We start from the raw sequence: 17496 nt of genomic DNA on the forward strand, positions 1-17496 counted from the left end.
CGCCAATGGTATCCAATGCAGATCTTATGATATTCACACAAATAGTCATAAAAATGTGCTATTGCATTGATATAAGTAAGTAATTAAGTAATAAGTAAATTTTATTATAGTGACATTGTGTATAAATGTTGCAGCCAGTTGTCATTATAAATTTCATTTAAATCATACTTCTTGCATTCCTTAGTCATTACAAAGAAATATTTTTATGATACTTGGTGCCTTCACTAATAATTATAAACTGTTACCATGTAGATCTTGTCAAAAGGTAAAACATTTTTTGTACAAGTTACAATAGCATTGTACGACAATGGTACCTATTGAAGATCTTATAGTATTTACGTAGCAATTAGTCATTTAAAAGAAACTATTGAATTCAAACATTATGCAGTCAGTAGTCATTATAATTTTCTATTATTTCATACTACTTGCACTCCATAATCATTACACAGAACTATATCTTATCATACTATTGGCATTACCAGCTGTTATAAATCGTAACATGTAGATCTAGTCAAAAAGTCATACTTGCTTTCTTTTCCGAGTTCATTAAGTTCTATCACGGTTGCCACTTAGTTGAGAAATGAAATTCCCTGACCTTTTCCTGACTCCACTGACTAAACTATACTTCCACTAACCAGTACCATCATATTGTTTGGTCTCCTCCCCTACAGCTGTTCAATCTACCATTTAGAATTTATTTTGTCTCAGATATAACAAACTTTCTTTAACAAAATTGATTCAAACACATTTAAACTCTGTTTAAACACAATATCACAAAACGTGTTTGGAAATACCTATACATACTGCCTGCTTGAAGACTGCCATGGTCACTGAACATTTTAAAAATCGATCTTTCCCTCTGATTTTTCTAAAATCTAATTTTTCACTAACCATTATCAAGATTTCCCTGGCAATTCACAGATCTTGAAAAAATCATTTTCCCTGACTTTTCAAGGTAAGTTGCAACCTTGTTTATTTCAAAAACCACGGCTCTGTTACAACAAAACTATTTCTGTAACAGTTTTCAAAAAAAAATATTACTGTTATAAAAAGAGATTGGAGCTGTTGATAGAACTAGGTAATAATGTAAAATACAAGCATTTTCATGGTTTGTAAATATTTTAAGTTTATTGTTACGACATGAAATATAATGTTAGTATTAAGATACTTGTACACTTTCAAAGCAAATTACACTTTGTGCCACAGTTCAAATGTATAAACATACGCTATTCTTAATCCACGTCAGTACTCTCATCCGTTTCCTTAGTATCTGGTTCAGGCAGACGTTCCATAACAGTCTGTCTAGCCGATAATCTTTTGTAATAATCATAAAATTCAGTAGGAAGTACACCTTGCTTAGTCCTTCTTTTTCTTTGAACTTGATACTGGGCGCTTCCCTTCGTATAAAGGTTGAATATGCTCATTTGGACGCTTCCTTCTAAGAATCTTTACTTTCTAAAAATTTTCTGCCTCATCACAATTGCACTTAAAATAGCACATCTCTGTCTTAGACTTTACAAAACGCATATACTTCATTTGTTTCTATCTTGGCTTTACGTCACATTCAGTCTTGGAAATTGCTTTTTTCCTTGCTGATAGTCATCGAGTTTAATGGACAGAAAAACTGCAAACACTGAAATCATGTACGCCAGTGCTTGCAGTTGGCAACGGTGAGGTTACAAACTGCAAACTGCCCCGATACAACACTAATACATGCATCATAATGGTCCAGCATATTTGGGATGACTGAAATATATGATAATTCTTTTTCATTATCATTTACCTTTAAAGTTGGCTCAACAATAATCTTTTGTTGATCTGGTTTGCTGGTGTATATCATATATGAACAGTTAGCATAGTTCGCAAGTACCAATGGCAAGATCCGCTACTTTGATTGGCGAGTATCCATCATTCGTATTATTTTCAACTTCAAACAAATATTCAGCAACAATATTTTCTTCTTTTTTCAGAACCATACTTGTCTATAAGAAACGCCATATATTCCACTGTATTGTCTTCCAAGTGGGTACACAGTTATTTTCTTAGCTGATTCTGATATAAGGTTTGAACAGCATGCTGTTTGGAAAAAAAAATCTATGGACGCATTATCCCATTTAAGTCCTTCATCATTTAAGAATCGGCCTAAACATCCTTCGTTTGCAGCTATTAACGTTTGTATCATTATTTCTTTATTATAGCTCAACGTTTTCAAGTGCAATACGTCTGCCTCTCTGTAACAATGATGTTGAATACTTGATACTTCTTTGCGCTGTTTCCTGGTTGTATGTGCCAATTTCTTCGACGTTAATTAAATAATTTCTTCACAGTGTCCTTCATGTGTTCTTCACCAGCTTTTCTTTTTAGAACGCTTTTTATTGAAACTGACAGCTGGAAATAATATTCTGTGTCTTTAGAATTTAAATCTTTCGGTTTCGACATATAAGTCTTGTCTCTGTCACTGTTATCGTGTTGAAAGTATCTGCCCGCATACATATACTTAGTATAGTGTTTTCGTGGCTTCCCTTTGTTTTTGCTGCCGGAATCCTAAGATGGTACACGATCTGTTTTTTCCTTCTTGTGTGGGTGCGTTTGTGTGCTTGTGTGTCTAAAACGGTACCCTACTGTTTTCTTTGTGTTGCTTGTTCTTTTTTACATGTTATTTAGTTTGGTGTGGTTGTGTGTTTATCTTTAGTACATGAGTGTTTGTGCTATTGTGGTTTTACGTTGTAGTATTGACTGTTATTAAGGAACTTGATTTTCCTGTGATTATGCGCCCTTGTTCGACTATCACCTTCGTGTTCCTTTCCCCTACCAACCCCAGAAATTTGCCCCTTACCATTTCCTTCCCCTCCTTCTAAATTTAGCATAAATTAATATGTACTTGTTGGATGTTTGAAGCAACCCGTCTGAAATATTTTTCCATTACAGTTTCTTTTTGTTGTGGGCCTACTTTGCAAATTCATGTCTGTGGGGCTGTGTTTTTAATACCCTGTGCTTCCGAGAAGTCTGCCCTTACATATTATCTTTTGTCAGAACTTGTTATAAACTTTTTCTGGTTAGTTTATGCTTCGATTATTTCGTTTCCTAATGGCCATTTCCTTAATAGTTTCAATTCATGTTTGCCTTATTGTCATTACACATGAAATACTCATGCTGTGTGTTCAGGTTTCTTTGTTAAAATCCATAACTATATATTCACTTCAAATATCTTGTGTTTCACTTTCAAAATGTTGTTCTCTGTTACATTTTCTATGATTGCCACCTGCTTAGAATATCTAGCGTTTCACTGCTACAGACATTTTCTTGTATTAATACTTCAAGTTGTGTTGCATAACTTAGGAATTCATTATCATCGTCTGTCCACATCAGATAATATAAAGCATAAAACATTTTAGAATTTTTTATATATTATATGATATTTTAAGGTTATTTTTTTATTAATAACTGTCAAAGTATTACAAAAACAACTCATTTACAGAGCGGTAAATGCATTAAGTGGATGTCTTTTAAAATCTAATTGTATAGTACATTTTTGTAAATAAAATTAACATCTCTTCGTCTACAAATTGTGCTATTTATTTAAATGGATTTCATTTATTTTAGTATTTCATCTACAATATGTATGTACTTGTATATTTGTAATATAAATTTATGAAAAATAAAACATACCTTTTCTTTTCCCTGGTATATTTTACAACATTTTGCACCCTTATTAACCACAAAATGACCAGATAATATCATTTTTGAAAACAAAACACACACCCCTAAAAGTTGACATACCATGTTATCAACACCAATTTGCACCTTCTGAGTTCAAAAGACAGCTTTTAAAATGTATCATTGGCAATTGAGACAATCTGGTATTTAAAAATTGCAGATATTGTCCTTTATCTCACAAAACCAAAAACAATTAACCCTAGATATCACAGTTTGGCAGATGAAACGTGGCAATATTTTACTAGTAAACATTTTGCATTTCCAGATGCTAGGTTCTGGCATATTGAGAAAATAAATATTATCCTTTAATGTGAATGCCATAGGATATTACTACCAAATGCTATGTTCTGATTTAAATGTCTATACCATATACTTAGATGTTAATGAAAGCCAGTCTGGCATGATATTTTGCCACATAAACTGAGAAAATTCAGAGTATCTATATCTGCTTGGTTCTGGCCGAAGAAAAGAACTATATTTTGAGATAAGACATTTGATCTTTGATCAATAACTTAAAAAATAATAAAGATCTAGCGCTCAAATTTTGACACAGTATGTATTTCAGATGTCAAAAACTGAAAATGTGAAAACCCAAATTTCAGAAAATTTAGTAGATACCACCCTCTGGTTTTCAACAGACGATATAGTTACATTAAAAATGAAATAATTTAATTGTGTCAAATGTTTAATCACGCTTTATATTTCATTGTGTATTTCAATATTGCCCGGGGATAAGAAACATCCGGTCAATGTTGTTTCAAGCTGGGTCATAAAAATATGTTACCCCACTTACTACAAGTGATAGGTACTTTTATGGTTTTATGGTTTTTGCGTTGTAATATACATATCACTTTCCTTCTTCTGTCTTTATATCGTCTTTTTTCTTTCTCTCGGGGATTTAGAGTTTATGATTATTACACTCATGTCATCAATCTTATGACAGACGGAGGAATTAGTATAAACTGTTACCCAGTCATAGAATTAACAGTAATAAGTTATCGTAATGGACAAGTTAATAGAGTTGCATTTACTGAGTGAATATCGAACAGTGAAGATCTGGCCCAAATTTTACAAAAATCTTAAGGTATCATTATTTTTAAGGGGGTAGGGGAAGCGCAATGGTTAATAGATCGAAGTCTTAAACGGTGACTTAAAGGTCCATTTCTAAGACCCAATGGCTATATCGTTGTAAAATTAGTTTCACGTTTTTAATGACATAGAACCCTAGAATATATCGTTTGTCTTCCAAATGGACCAGGAATGAAAGAACTTTACAATATACATGCGTCTAGTTCTTTGTATTGTTTTCCGCTTTCAAATCGAAAGTGGCCCGATCTGAATGATCACGATTACCACCGGAAATCATCGAGTATTTTCGTGAGTTGAAAACGAGGCTAGTCCATGTGCAAAAGCCCGTATGTAAACAAACTATACTATTTTGTGTATTCGGTAATTTTCTACAGATTTTAGCGGCACTGCAAAAAGGAGGAAAACAATGTCTTCGGTAAATTAATATATGCTTTACTTGAAACGCAACAGACTGCGTAAATGATAGATTTGAGGATAAATTATTGTTTCACATCCCAATTGCAGACAAGCATTTTATGCATTAAAGCCCTCTACAGACGGTAGGTTTTTGTTGTACAACACCAATTAAATTCAAGATGTACAGCCAAATATTATCGTGTGTAATATGCTATTCCTTGATTTCGTAAATCTTAAGTCTTGACTTACAGATTAGGACATGTTCTATTTCGTAAGTTTTGCCTTACGTGCCACCCACGTTGATAAGCAACAAATTGGTAAATAATTAGTTGATAAGAGGCAAGTGAATAAAATTCCAGAAATAAAACTGCCCCCAAAATATACACAAATCTGAATATAAAAATGGTGTCAAATGCATAATGGAAAAAGGATAACACTTAAAAGTTAAATGATTTGAGCCGTGCCATGGGAGAACCAACATAGAGCGTTTCCGACCAGCATCCGCGCAGTCTGGTCCATGCTATTCGCTAACGGTTTTCTCTAATTGCAATAGACTTTGAAAGCAAACATCATTGATCCTGACCAGTCTGCGCGGATACACAGTCTGGTCTGCATCCATGCTGGTCGCAAAGCCACTGTGTTGGTTTTCTCATGGCGTGGCTCATTTGTGTCATGCGTAATCAAATTCATGGGACATAAAAAGGTGAATATTATTTTTATTATTAATATTTACATTCTTTTCAGTACCTGATGCACTATGTTTACTACGTAAATCTCTGTGATTTATATCGAAATTGAATACTGTCTGTATGTGAAAAATGTACAATTTCAAAATTGTTCATCTTTGAAATAATTAGTGTTGTAAAAAAAAACCTACCGTCTGTAAAGGGCTTTACAGTTCCGATGAAATGCTAGAAAAAATAGGAGCTGTGGTATTTATCATAGAGCGTAAGTATGAGTGAGGGAGAGAAGAGAAATAGTCATGTTTGGTAACCATTTAGCAGTGTTTAGAGAGGTGGTCGAATGACCGCATATATACGTATAAAGAGGTCTGGCTGTAAGACCCTGGATTCCCTGGAATGGACTTTTCTTCTCCATGTTTACTTTATGCTAACGTTCATGTTTAATAGACCAGTAAACCCTATATTGGAAACAAATCAAGAGTGTGTTAGATCCAATTACAAGCTATTGGTTTTGTCCTCCAGAAATACTTTTCATCAGTATCAATAGAAATTTTGTGATATTTATTCATTGCATTTTTTTGAAATTTATTCATTGCAGTCTGAGACAAGTGAAGCCAGCCTGTTTTTAGACAGCCCATCCGGTACACCAAGAGGGAGAGGGCAGTCACGTGGATGTAAGGGTCAATCTGCTTCTGGCCGAAGGGGACAGCGGGTACGCTCCAGTTCCAGCCACAGGGGACGTGGTTCAAGGACAATAACTGTTGGTTCCGATAGAGGAAGAGGACGGTCCCGAAGTAGGACATCAAGATCTAGGTCAAGGTCAGCTGGAAGGGGTGGGCGGCAAACTGGGGACAGCCAGACAATAGAACAGTGTATGCAAGAGAGACACCATAAGATGAAGGTAAAATATTTTATAATGCTTTTTAAGAGATTGTACTAGTAGTATAAGAAATGAGTGTATTGGGACAGTTTTTTTCAATTTTATTTAGCCGCCCTCTTTTAAAAAATCCAAAGCCGACGCAGTAGGTACTGCGAAAACCTTCAGTTTGACCAATTAAAAAAAACAGATTTTAACAAATTATTGTTAAAACATTTAGTAAAATATAATTAAACGTTTCTGCCAACTTGACAAACTTTTGGCAGATTATTTTTATTGATAAAATGTAAAGGTGCAAAACCTCTGGTCTTTAAACTTATACTGAAAAATAATATATAATTGTTTGTTCGTTTTGTTTTACATTATTAACTTTTAGTATTTTATACAGTAAATCATACAACGGTACTTTGTCTTGTAACATTTTAATGAAAAATAAACAATAATATCCACAGAGCGTACTTGTTTTGTCTTGATATTGTATATTATTATACTTGACTCCCGGTATATATTTAATTACTTCTTTTGGTGGAGGAAGTCCGAACGGGTCAAAGTACATTTCTACTCAATACACCCCTAAAGTTTGTTATTCCGAGTTGTTTAACCCATTGTTCAATGTTCAATTTCAAAGTTAGAAATTGGTTTGTTTGTATTTTCTTTTTTTTACTATAGGAATTCGTCTGTAAGGTCTCCTCTGAGAATCAATCTGTATACCCTGACCATGTCCCTTACCACTTAACAAAGATGTAATCAAAGGTATCCCTAGACTAGCAGCCAACATACCCAGGTTCCCACCGTCTTGTTTTTGTTTTTGTGTTAATTTAATCACTCCAGATCCTACTAGTTGCTTTCTTTGATTAGGTGTAAGATATGGTGATATTATATTTCTCATATCATTAGCTACCGAAATCATACCATTTCCAAGTATTTTACTAACACCAGTACTGGCAAGACCAGAAAGGGCTCCAACCCCTAACGGTCCTAATAATTTTGGAGCTATTTTTGCAGATATCGGAAGTACTGTCCGACCTAACAAACCAGCCAAAGCTCCTAAAAATCCACCATTTTGACCATGACTGGACATTTGTTTTTTTTTAAATTGTAATTTCTAATCCCTTATTATTTCTAATAGATTTTCAATTTGATTAATTTGTGTTTTTGTTAAAAGTAAAGGAAAGTTTCCGCGTAATTGTTCATATTTTAATCTAAAAGTATGTGAAATTTTATTATTATAAGCTTGTGCTAAATTTTTCTTTTGTCCATCTGTTAGGTTAACTTTATATTCAATATAATTTGATGTCATTATATATTAAGTTTATATTTTATTTACACAATAACAAGTTCACTTCCAATAGTATTTATTTTAACTGTTTCTTCATACAATACAATTGCATAAAAACGATATCTTGCAGTGGGAAGTGTATTTAAACGTAAGTGTAATGTAATATGCTTAGGATCTTCTGTCACTCCTTCCTTTTTGAATTCCAAGTTAAAATGAACAAATCCAAACAAACTTTGAAAATTAAATCTATTTAAGAGACGTCCAGTAGTTTTGTTATTTTGTTTATAAATGGCCGCCAATTTTAATTTCCACGGACAATAATTGACAAAAACGTCAAGTACTTCTACAAAGGCTTTGAACTTAAAAATCGTACTGAATGATAGCCCATATCTACCTTTTAGCAGCCAACAACTTTAATCATTCTAATCTTATTATTTTAATAAATATTGCTATTATAATATTCTATTTCCCATGGGAAATGACCGAATTCCTATGGGAAACGGTCATTTCCCATGGGAAAATTGCTTTCCCATGGGACGGTGTTTTCCCATGGGAAACATTTGGGAAATCTTTCCCATCAGAATTTCCCATGGGAAAACCTTATTTTTTATTTTCATATAAACTATTAGAAAAACATAATAGCTGTTTTATAAAAATACTTTATGGCACTGGCTAGTTTTTTTGTTTAAATAAAAGATAATTTAGTTTTCCCACGGGAAAGAATTCCTTCGGGAATCCCATAGGAAATTGTTCCCTTGGGAAAAGTTTCCCATGGGAATACTTTCCTGTAGGAAACTGTTCCCAAGGGAAGCGTTTCCCATTGGAATACATTCCATCTTCTCCACGACGATTTGATTAAAGACATTGTGTCTAAAAGCGGAAGTGTTATAAATTTAATCCTTTTTTAGGCTCGCTAAATAAAACAAATCGTTGACGCTTAAAGATTTTCTACTGGGGTATAATACATTTTCACCTTCAAAAATGACCTTTTGGGCGAGTTCATATACTAAGATTGATCTGGTAGTCGGAACATCTTGGCTGATGATTCACTTTAGAAAATCTGTTAACACTGCACTGTGCATAACGTGTGGGTTCGAACCCATGATGATTTTTAGAGTATAAGCAATTATATCTCAGTTCGTACGTATATATTCGAACCAATACCTACAATAAAGACATGATGTTCGGCGTTCAGTCTAAATCACTGCGACAAGTATTGGTTAATGTCATTTTAAGTGTAAAACATGTATTCAGGTAACTATAGCACCCTTAATTACACAATTTGAATAAAATAATGAAATGAAAGGCTCTATAGAAAGAACTTTTATCACATGCAAGATTTGTTATGCTGAAACCACTGCTGCCAGATCAGAAAGAAAATGCCTCTGTACATATTATACCCTACCCCTAGGTATTCTATAAGAACCATGGTCATGAACGGGAAAATATACTAACCCATTTCAATCGCATATTTGATACCTTTAACCCGCAGTTCAGTCAATGTGTACTACTGATATTAAACAAGCGATAATTTATCTTCCATCGTGCACCCGTCACATTGTCCCAATATTCCATATTGCAGAGATGCTCCATATATTTTATGCTTTAGTCAACGTTACAGAAAAACTTGCGTGAACTCCCCTAATGTACATCCGGTCTAGAGGTCACGGCAGTGTGCACATGTTAAGCGAAATGTAAACAAACAAAAACAGAATGCAATATATTCACAGTTTTACGTTAAGACTCGAAATGATGAATGAAATTCATCTTGGATATGATTTTGAATTTGAAATCATGCATTGGTATACATCTATTCTGTTTATTTAATTCATTTTGCACATTTATGCTGCATATAAACATTTTAGCGTACACGTGTAGTAAAATGACGACTGACATACATTTTCACATCAGCCAATCAGAGTGTGTCTGTAATCTAGACCGGAAGTTCAAGCAAGTTTTTTGTGTACCTTTGAAAAAACTGTAAACTATACGTTGTTTTTCTAAGATAAGAAGTATTGAAGAAATGTGACCGGTACACAACGGAAGATAAATTACCACTTGTTTAATATCAATAGTACACATTTACTGAACTGCGTGTTTTAGGTAAGAAATACGCGATTGAAATGGGTTAGTATATTTTCCCGTTCACGACCATGGTTCTTATAGAATGCCTAGGGGTAGGGTATAACATGTACAGAGGCATTTTCTTTCTGATCTGGCGCCAGTGGCTGAAACATAAAATTTCTTCTTTCTTTGTAGGGATAACGCATGTTTTTCGTGTTACAACATATGCAGAATCCCGAGGAGTTCTAAATACATGTATGTTATTACACGAAATGGACATGACTTAAACTATTTAAGCATAAAGCATATAAACGAATGCAGAATTAATATAAAAACTCTACCTCAACCTCATTTAATTTCAATGAAATGCGCAGGGATATCTGTTGTTTCTTCACGCTGACGTTATTTCCATTGAATTATAAATCCGTTTTGGGCCGTAATACCTTAGCGCTTTACCACGGAACGTGCATATATTAGACTGTTTTATAACAGCACGTGAATCTCTTCTTAAAACATCCCCGACAAGTGACTAGAACAGCAGTTTTATGCTAGAATATCTACGAGCGACCAAGTAAATCCGAAGTAAAACGACGGTAACCTCAGAACTGCATTACACTGGTTTATTTTTTGGCTTTATTTCATTTCATTCACACGACGTCAAAACATCAATAAAAATGTATGTGTAGTTGCAAATATGCAGCTATTTATATATTAATTTACTAGTGCACGTTCAGATGTGCATGCATATTTGTAAGTATGCAAGCACTCAGAATAAGGCGCACATACATAAAATTAAACGCCTATTATGGAACATGTATATGCACACGCGTAGTTTTCTGTTTGTAGCATCCGTGCACTCATTGTATTCATAAAACTAGTTACAAAAACTAGCAAAAATTGAAAGGAAGTTGAAGACAAAGGCATATGAGCCAGAAATACAGGTCATATATATCATATTTCGTCAGTCTCTCTTGCGACAGGAGAGGATGACTGAGTTAACAGACTGCCCATACATAACTTTAGTGTACAATCTAGGTCGAAATCTGCTTTGCGTGTGCGCACATTTCAATATACTCGTGCAATTATATACAATGTAGAGGACATTACATGAGTGTCCTGTCACATGACTTTATTGCACGAGTTGAATAAAATGATAAGATGAGAAGGTCTGCCAAGCATTTTATGAGTTTAATAAAATCTATGCGGGAAGATTATTCTTATCACATGTTTTTTCTGCTTCCGAGGGATTCTGAAGATGTTATAAAACAAAATGAATATGCTCTAACGATATTCTGGCATAAAGCGCAAAAATCTAGTAAATGAATACACTCTACCTCAACGTCATTCAATTTAAATAAATACGCATGAATATCTGCGGTTTTTTTTCCTGTTGACGATGCTTATCATCAACAAAATAAATACATATCTTAAACATACCACGGTAAGTACGCACGCATAGAATTGTGTTCTTGCCTACCTAGAAGGGAAAGTATACATTTGTCCGGGTACGCGCCGGGGACAGACATTCCTGTCCTTCCATAGGGAAAAATCTTGTCTGAAATAGCGTGCACTAGGGTGACGTCACATAGTACTGACACTATTGTGACGTCACAAAAACTATATAAATGAAAGCTATCAGAAAAAATCCAAATCCACTTGTCTCCACGATCTATTTTGAACGTGATAGTCAAGAAAAATGATCTAACATGTTGCCTGTATAAGACAGCTGTTTCCCCAACCCTCTGGACAGCTTGGATAAAAAACCTCGCTAACGCTTGGTTTTCCATTTCACACTGTCCCTCGGGTAGTGAAAACCCCGTCTTACACAGATGGGCATGTAAGATTCTTATATTCTTGCCTTCCTAGCAGGGAAAGTATACATTTGTTCGAGAACGTGCCAGGGATAGATAGATTCTATTCCTGTCTTTCCCTAGGGAAAAACCTTGTCTAAAATAGCGTGCACTTTGGTGACGTCACTTAGCACTGGCACTATGATGACGTCATAAGCTTTATAAATAATATCAGTTAACATGAAAGGCAAGAAAAATGATCTAACATGTCACCCTGTTTTTCGTAAGATATCTGCTGTTTTCGTAAGATAGCTCCTTCCCAACCTTCGAGACAGTGTGGAATGGAAAACCGAGCATTACCCGTCTAACAAAGGCACGAATGTAACATCCTGATATATAGTCTACTGTGAATAAGATTAGGGTTCTGTTTAAGCTAACTTTGTAGTGTGCATTTTATGCATGTATATATTCAATGAGTGAGTATTAATCTGTTCAAACAACACTCGGATAACACCATCATAAGGTAATGAACGTGAAGGTTGCGAGAGGCAAGTGATATTAATATGAATTAAGACACCGCCTAGCATGGGGATTTATCTTTTATATATCCACTTACAAAAAAATTATTCAACGCTCAAGAACGTGAAACTTAGCTAAAAACACGAGTTTACATTTAGTGTCATCAAACCTCTTACAGCAAATATTATACTTTGCATGTTGGCGCGGTTTACGAATTTCTGTGACTGATTCTGGGTACTTGGATGTTCATGCAGACAACCAGTCTGAGCAGTGTACATAAACCGGAACCGGAAAACATCGAAAAAATTGCCTCAGTATATGCAGACAACACTACTAAGGTGTTCTGTGCAAAAAATGAAGAGATATACAATATGATTTGGTTTTTATAGTTATAAAATGAATGTTAAAAATCAGCTGTGGTTGCTACAACACAGATGAATAATTATATACGGACGTTACCGTCTCGGCGATTTTCATCCCCTATTATACCTCACTTTTGTCTGCAATGGTAAAATCCCATTACCCGAAAAATAGATATTTTGACTATCAAAAACATTTTTGACACGTGACCAAGCCGAAGTGATTGTCAGGTCATGTGACCACAGGTAGATTTTAGGTAAAACATATTTCACGCGTAATTTAGGCGTCATGTACACAGGATCCGAGTGTAAAACATTTATTAACGGATAGTTTTTCTTCAAATTTTCAGTATCGCTAACGAGCATATATAGCTTAAATACTAAAGCATTTTTAGTAAGATAATATAATTAGAATAAGCAAAATCACATAGAAACGGTTGAATTTTGATAAAAACTACAGTAACATTTCAAAGAGCGCGATCGTAAATATCTTTTCTATACAATAAGTAAAATAATGAATATCGATATAATCATTAAATTTAGACTTTAGGCAAGAAAGTGCAAAAAAAAAAAACACAGATCTGAAAAGCATTAAAAAATGACAAAATGACAGTAATTTAAAAACATAGACTAAAATGATATCGGTAAAGTACAGTATAGAGTAAGCATAGTTATCGATATGACACAATTATGCAGTAGGCGCGGCCACTGGCACCAGATCATAAAGAAAATGCCTCCATACGTATTATACCCTACCCCTAGGTATTCTATAAGAACCATGGTCGTGAACGGGAAAATATACTAACTTGTTTCAATCACGCATTTCATACCTAAAACACGCAGTGTGGTAAATGTGTACTATGGATATCAAACAAGCGGTAATTTGTCTTCCATTGTGTACTGGTCACATTTTTTTAATAAATCTTATCTTAGAAAAACTTGCTTGAACTTCCCTGGTGAAGTTCCGTTCTAGATTACAAAACCATTCTGATTGGCTGTTGTGAAAAAGTATGTCAATCGTCATTTTACTACACGTGTTCGCTAAAATGTGAAAATGCAGCAAAATGTGCAAAATGAATAAAATATACAAAACAGATGCAGACCAATGTACGATTTCAAATTAAAGATCATATACGGGATGAATTTCATTCATCATTTCTAGTTTAAGTGTAAAATTGTGATTTTTTTTTAATCTGTTTTCTGTCGTGACCTCTAGACCGGATGTTCATTAGGGAAGTTCAAGCAAGTTTTTTCTGTAACGTTGACGAAAGCATAAAATATGTTGATAATCTCAGAAATATGGAATATTGAGACAATGTGACTGGTGCACGATGGAAGATAAATTATCGCTTGTTCAATATACTAGGTACCCATTCACCGAAATGCGCGTTTAAGTTGAGAAATGTTCGATTGAAACGGGTTAGTGCACTTTCTTGTTCATGACCATGATTCTTATAGAATACCTAGGGGTAGGGTATAACACGTACGGAGGCATTTTCTTTATGATCTGGTGCCAGTGGGCGCGGCGTGTAATCTATAAATAACCCGTGTACTGACAACAATCTGACGTATATAAATGGTTTTTAGATTTGTTTTAAAGTTTTTAAAGTTTGGTGGTTAAAAAAATAAAGCAGTAGAGTATAGATGTAGTTCATGGTCAGTGGCAGTTTTTCTCAGGCGTTTCAGGAGTGTAAGAAAGGTAATCGCGGCTCTTACCCTGGATGAAAAAAAAATATAAATTTAATTATATATCTCATAATCTATTTATTATTTTGGCAATTTAGACACAATTCAGGGGGATATAACAGTTAAAACATTAAAAAAAAAACAACAATAAATACTCGAGCCAAGACCCAGACATACTCCAAAACTAACACCCGGGTCTTGAAGTAAGGTCCCTTTTATTTACGTCATATGAATTTAAGTCTTTGGAATCAATCCAGGAACCGACCTGTATCTGGCAACGGGTCTCAAAATTCAAATCTCGCTGGGCCTACGATTGACTGGAAACAGTCATAACTACGCAGCGCAGCGTAAACAAATAAAAATGAATAAAACAAAACAAACTATTAGGGGTCCAATACATTAATTTCAAATAAATTCAGGTTGGAGTTGGCCGTTGGGGTACTCTTTTATATCCCGCCATTGATATGCTGGTGCCCTTAATTTTTATGGAACCGGACCTGGAAAGCATCCTATAAAATGAGTCTTTCCTTAACGTTTTAGTGTCAGTATTTGATTCCCAGCATTTGTGGTTGTACGTCTTGTTCATTTTGAGTGATACTTCTGTAACTGCAGATCGACAATCAATAAATATATTCTTAATTTTCAAGCTATAAAAAGTAAAGTAACGTTTACAGCTACCCTTTACATCAATACCATAGCAGTTTATTTCATTATCTGAAATGCCAAACTATCGTCACATCAATTGTATATAAACCTGTCATTTTACATGTTTTTTTCTTTCTTAATAGTTCAGTGAATAGACACAGACATTTTTATTTTCCTATATGACTCTCTACATACCAAAATGATACGTATAAAAAATGTATTGATATGTTTTTAAAACACTGACTTTACTGATAGTGTATTAGTCCGTAGAAATCCCAGTGGGTTCGCTCCTTTGAACTTGCATTTTAATCACATTTTAAAATGAAAATAAAATCGTTGTCGTCCGCAATCTTGAGAGTCTGGTAACAGTAGGCAGTACCATGCGGACATTTCGATGTGCAACTTTAAGATCACTTCTGAAAACCATGTAAAACAAAAATACGCATTCTGAATTAGATATCAAATGTAATTCACTCCAACATTAGAAAATAGATATGAAAAGTATATTTTACATTGACCGTCTAAAGAATCACTATGTTAATATCAGCTGAATTATACTTAGGCCATTATAATATAATTATGCATGACTTATTGATTGCATAAATGCAAATTGCATCAATGAATACTGAAAGTCAATATCTAGTTAAAGCGATATTTATCTAAGAATGAATGTGATTTTAATTAGGTTATGTGACATATAAATTGTATTGGGTTGTTTTCATTATTCAGACGTCCATATTTAAAAATAAGATGTATGATTTGTACTTTGTACTTATTTATATGTTCATGTGCTACCATCTATAAATAAAGATATTATGAGGATGATGATAATAATTATTATTATTATTATAATTTTATTATCATTATCACTACTACTTCTACTCCTACTACTACTAGTAATATTAGTTACTATTATTATAAAAAATGTTAAAAGAGAACATAGAACTTAACTTAATACATAAATTATGAATTTTCGTTACTACAACATTTATAACGTATATAACGGATATAAAAGCAATCAAATATTTCTAAACAGAAATATATCCCTAAGATTGATCTAATTAAAAAAGATAGCGATTAAAACTATGACAACTGAAACTATATCGGTACCTCTAATATCTAATAAATTATGCGCAAATCGATAAATATTGGTAGCTCTTAACCCCGCCCACGATAGAAAATCAATATTCTTATAAGATACTAGGGGTTAGTACCCGCCCCTTTAAACATTTAGACCAATGACAAGTTAGAGACGGTTTTGGCCCACTGATCATGGCAGGGGCTGACTTCACAGTGTATGCAAATTGTGCAATGTATATTGAATATTTCATTTATGTCAATTTACTAAACTAAAGGGAAAATACGATTTATTAAATAGTTATCTATGTGTAAAATACATGCCATATTTACTGCAAAATATTTATCACATCATTGTTTGGAACTGAACGCCGTTTTCCAACATTATATTAACTATATGGCTAGATTCGATCACACTATAATGTTCATGAGTATGTTAAAAGGTTAATAAAGGAATTAGTTTGGTTTTTAGACCGACACCTTTTTATTACTTTGTGGGATATAACAAAATCGCAAAGACATAAATTGGCGTATTTATTAACGTCCTTGATTGCAGTCATACATTCTCGAATCATAGCTTTCAAAACTTATTTATTCGGAAAAAAAAAAACGAAAAGAAAATGAAAACGCATTTTTTAGGCCCGGTAGTACAAGGCTCGAACATTTTAATCATTGCAATGCGCTATTTACACCGTTTCTAATAAACTCTTTCAAAAAGAAGATAACTGGACCTAAAATTTGTTACGGAGAAAAAAAGAATGCATCCAATATGACAACTCATTCATGGTGATAAAGTTGCTTAGCTGAAAAAATGTTTTAGCCTGCTGCACTTCGTCCTTCTAAAGTTATTCTAAAGCGTAGAATACAAGACAAAGGATTATGATATAAGTTCACACAGCACCGCCAGCGAGATCAAAACGAGAGCGTGATTTCCTGGTATTACATACAGACGACTTTGTATAATACTTTTGTTACATCATATGTGACACTATCATTTTATTATAATACGTGAATAGAGACCGCTTAGATCTAATAAATTAATCAATTAATATTGTTATAAAGCATGCCATTTACATAACAAATATTATGTAACAAAAACATCAAATCAGAGGGCGGCGCTAAGTTTGTTTGTGATTTCTGTCGCATTCATGTCATTTCTTTCTTTACGTACAAAGTATTGGCAATATTCTTTCTAAGCAATTTGTGCATTATCTGGTTTTTACTGAAAGTCATGTGCGCGTAAACTGTATTTACGTTCGAAGAATGCCGCATTGCTTTGTGAGATTAAGTTTGAGAAAAAGTTGTATTATCAGAA

This window comes from Mercenaria mercenaria, chromosome 6 (genome assembly GCF_021730395.1).
Source record: "Mercenaria mercenaria strain notata chromosome 6, MADL_Memer_1, whole genome shotgun sequence".
NCBI lineage: Eukaryota > Metazoa > Mollusca > Bivalvia > Venerida > Veneridae > Mercenaria > Mercenaria mercenaria.